The following is a 5048-nucleotide window of genomic DNA, read 5'->3' on the forward strand; positions in this document are numbered from 1 at the left end:
AGTCCGTAGGTAATACCCATGAACAATAGTCCGTAGGTAAATTTGTAGGTACATCCATGAAAATGTTTCATGCATTTAAATGAATGCTGTTTTTAAAACGTGTATAATTTAATCCAACACATATTTAATTTCAAATTCAAAGATAACATAATATAAAAGTCAAGTCCTCTTGAAACATCTAAAAATACAAACAAACTTGAAACATAACTAAAGTTCCCAATTCAAAAGTCAAGTGAACTTGTAATGTAATTTGTTGTTAAAAAAAACTACAAACATAATCCTAATCCTAATAGTCTGCATAATCATTATCGTCATGTTGTTGTTGCGTATGTGGATCCTTTTGCCTTGGTGGTTCTTGTGGCGACAGTACTTGTTGAGATTGTTGTGCAACGGAACTTCGTGCTTCAGGAGGAAGGAAAGGAAGAATGATACTAACCAATGATTTCACATGCTCGGTGAGTTTATCATTATGTTGCTTATAATTTCGAACTTCTTCCTTTAGCAACAAAACGCTTGGCGAATCCTCAGAGGAAGTTGAAGGTTGATTATAGGTGAGAGTATTACCACGTTTAAAGTTATGAGCCAAGTCTCCAACCCCATAGATTCGACCTTTCTTCTTGCCACCTACTGCAAGAAGCCAACTTTCAAGTCTAATTCTGTCTTCCTCTACAGAATCTATGGGGGATGATCCAGATTCTGATATACAAACCTCTGATCTGACTTGGGAAAGTCTACTATGAAATTCTTCTTATTATTGATACACAAAAATAATGTCAAATGTACAATATGTAACTAAAATAAATAAAAATAACAACAAAATATAACTGACGTGTGTACGTCTCGATCTTTCATCAACAAATTCACCATTACTTTTTCGTATAGTCTGCATAAATACCTCATTAATATATGCAGGACGACCTAACTATTTTGCCTATAAACAACAAACATAAATAATATTATTCTTATGAAAAAGAATATCATCTAACTTCTTAAACTTGATATAATCCAATGTACTATTATCAAATATATAACCTTCAAACATTGTATAATAGAGTAATACGTAATCATAAAACATAATTCAAAACCAATTAAAAACAATATCCAATGCAACTTATATGTTTCCTGAATAAGTATGTAATCATAAAACATAATTCAAAACCAATTACAAACAAATCCCAATGCAACTTATATGTTTCGTGAATACATACCATGCGAATGGCATGCTCATGTGTACTAATGGAGCCACCTATGTGTAAAGAACCACCCGTGTTAGATGTTTGGTTTTTTTGGTTTTGAATACACTTGGATCGAAAGTGGGGTGAATTCCACTGGGATAGCAAAGAAGTCCACACATCATCAAACATCCAAATAGGTTGTTCCCGCCGGTTGACTCGAACACCTTCGTGCATCTCTACGAACCGTGCTCCAATAACTCCTTTGCTTCTGTTCCAACGTTCTCCTTCCTCCGCCGTGAACACCTGAAGCAGAGAGACAAATGGCACCCTCGCGGCCGTTTGCACTCCAACGGTCAAGTCAGCTATTGGACAGAAAACACCAAACATTTCTCGTCGCAGAACACCGTAAGGTCAATGTTCAGAGAAATGCATAACTGAATCGTAATTGAAAATGCTAGCTTCCGGTCCAAATGTCTTAGAATGTGTAAAACGTACCTTATTCTGTTTATCGTAAAACCTTATATACCTTCCCGGTGTTTCTTTCCACGTGTCATCTTGAGACTTGCGCATTCTGGGGGCGCTCCTTAGCAACACTGTTCCTAGTCTTAGGGCCTTCTTAGTGTGTAAGTTTGCCCTGTCAAAGTGCAACTCCCGCGGGGGTGACTGCATGGGTGCCAACTCATGCGCCCATTCTCTGAGTCATCCGCTCTGGGAGTTCCCTACCTTCCTCACGTGCCATGCATGCAGATCACCCTCTGGGACGTGACCCTCCCATGGGTTGTCTCTCCCTTTTGGTAACTGGGGGTGTGGCTTGAAAACCACATTTCTTTATCTATTATTACTGTTTGGGGTGCCGATGCCCGAGGCCTCCACAACCCTATTGTGTCGCCTCCTCTTGTACTGCCTTCTACTGTGCCGCCCCCTCCACGGTTATCCCTACCCATGGGTATAAGGAGGGGACACTTCCCTGGACTACCAAGCTCATCGGGCGCCTTTATTATGCTGAACTTGGGTGACGCCCGAGGCCGTGGACCTTACAGAAACTCCTTCCTGCCCTGTAGTACTTTCTAGTGGATCCCTCTCTCGGGGTCCCACCGCGTTGACTTTGGTCAACGCCTGATGACCATACGGTACACAAGCCCCCCAGTCTCGAGCTGACAACTTGTTCAACGAAGAGACTATGGCCTCGCCCTATCGTCCTACGTGGCATCCTGTGACAGGACAGGCACAGTGTACTGAAGTGACGCCTTCCTGTTCATGTTGTGATCAACGCACACGTGGCTTAATCGTGCGGTTGGGACTTAACGTCGCTTGCGCTTCTCAAGTTTACATTAAGTCCTTCAAAATTGCGCGCTCCAGGCACTGTTCCATCACTTGCACTTGTTCTTACACTGTTCATCTTCTTCCTTGAGCTTCTCTGATCCCCTTCTTACAAAAATCGAAACTTTCGCTGATCAACCATCAAAGGTATGATTTTACGCATTGATTGCCCTTTACTCTTGCTCTTATGTACGGATAAAATGTCTGGGACTGTTTAGATTCTCGCATTTACGTTTTTCTCAGCATTTTCCTCGTTCGCCTGTTTTCTGAGTTTTCTCGCGTGGGTAGGGTTTTCTGGGTTTTCCTTTAGCTTCGCGCCATAGCCTCCATTTGCTGAACCTTTCCTTTTCTTTCCCAGCTTTTTTGACCATGACGAGAATGAAAATCACAGCCAACCCTCCTCCTCCTAGCGTCAATTACAGAACATCATACCCCTGGGCCTCCGATAGGCTTCTCCCAGAGACCTCTTCTCTTACAACCATCGCTTATTGGAGGGCTCATTTGGATAGTGAGCCCAACTTCGTGGGTAGGGCGTTCGGTAGGGTCCACAACGCATACATATCAGTTCGCCCCTGCGTTGCTGGCTAACCCGTGTGCGTAGACAACCAGGCCAACGATGGTGAACCTTTCTTCTTCTTTTATCAAACGGTTTTCAAGCGCATTAGGCAGCACCTTCCTTTCACTCGCTTCGAAAGGGAGTTACTTACTGAACTCAAAATTGCCCCTGCCCAGTTGCATCCCAATAGTTGGTCCTTCATCAGGGCTTTCTCCATCCTTTGCGGCTATTTTGGCCACCCCCCATCTGTAGATATATTTTTGCACTTCTTCGAGGCCAAAAGCCCTAGGAACAACCAGTGGGTCAGTCTGAGTGGGGTAACGGGGAAAGTCATCTTCACCTTGTTCTAACAATCCTATAAAGGATTCAAAGGCAAGTTCTTCAGGGTGTGCTGCTCTGACCATGACCGCACAACCCTAGGTGGCTTTCTCCTCTACTGGGTGAACGAAGTGAAGTCTGATCCTGCCGGTTGACTTAGTGCAAGAGTGTTGCCTCGTCACGATCTTCCTCACCAGCTTGACACCACGTGCCCTCCAAGTCCGCACCGCAGATAGCCTATCTGAAAACCTGAAAAACACAAAGTGGCGCCTCTGCGGCCGGTGGCGCTCCGACGCTCAAGTCAGATCACAGAATCACTAGAAAAACAATGTGTGTAAAAACAGCGTGTAAAAAACTATCCCTCTGAATCTCACTCTGATTCTCTTTTATGCCTCCCTCTGTACCTGCGCCTAACAGAATTCTGTTATGCCTCTCTAGCATGTGTCAGAACCCTGTTGTGCTTTTCTGTGGCAACGTACCTCCAGAATCAGTAGAACGTGAGTGTCTGCGCGTGTCTGCGATTGTCTGTACCTTCGGCAGCACGGATGCACGATTCTCATGCACGATTCTCTGAGACGTGTTCATGCGAGGTCCGTGCGTGACGCTCTTGCTGGTAACCTCAGCCCCAGCTTAACTGCGTGTAACATGAGCCCCCGATGACCATGCATCCGACGACTGATCGGTGTTCTATTGCTTCTCGCGTTCTGCCCCCAGGTGTTCATCTGGGAACTGATCTGTCGATGACCGCTTGGTTACTGGCCACCGATCACCGTTCTGGGTGATCTGTCCCCTAACTTCTCTGCCAACTGGTCTATCGGTGGCCACCTGACTACTGACCACCGATCACCTCTTTGGATGATCTGCTCCCTGATCTCTCTGTCACCCGGTCCACGTGTCACCCTACAAGTGGTCCACGTGATTGTCTTCTGCTGACGTCATCAACCACCGATGACCGACCGGATCAAAGTCCAAGAAAGCTAAGAGCTTGGATGAGCTCTCATCCGCTGATCGAAACGTATGCCAGCTGCTGGCCAGCTTGGAAGTCGTATTTGACATCACAGAGCTCATCAGAAAGGAATATAACCCAGACGAGCTAGGTAGTTATATTGGTACAAGAACTTGCTCTCGATCTCTTTCATACATCACCATACTCTTATCTACTAACTCATACTTGTACCAATTCTCTGATTTCTCTTGTTTACTTGATTCTGAACTCTTCCTCTTTGGTGCAGGCATGGTGCTAAACGCTGAGAAACGGGCAAGACTAGCTGGACTCTTGTTTGTTCGCAACAATGCCTCAGTTGGCAAGGCGGGTACCTCTACACACCCAACCATGCCTGCCTCTCCTACCGCTCCTCTCGCTTCTTCTGCCCAGGCCACCCCAACACCTGCTTCACCATAAACTGTTAGAATGTATGGTTTTAAACTAGAGGGGGTGGGGGTGAATGGTTTAAAGAGGGTTTTCACAAACTTTTAAGTCAAGAATGAAATCACTTCGAGAAATACTTGAATCAGAATTCAGTTTGCCAAAACACAAAGCAAATAAGCACAACACCAGAAAAACAATTGGTTGTTTCGCAGAAATAATCGGTTGTTTATACCAGTTCACAAATTTAAAACTGAAATTAAAGAGTTTAAGGATAAAGAGAATGGACACGAAGGTTTATACTGGTTCACTC

The sequence above is a fragment of the Phaseolus vulgaris genome, unplaced genomic scaffold (genome assembly GCF_000499845.2).
Source record: "Phaseolus vulgaris cultivar G19833 unplaced genomic scaffold, P. vulgaris v2.0 scaffold_46, whole genome shotgun sequence".
Lineage (NCBI taxonomy): Eukaryota > Viridiplantae > Streptophyta > Magnoliopsida > Fabales > Fabaceae > Phaseolus > Phaseolus vulgaris.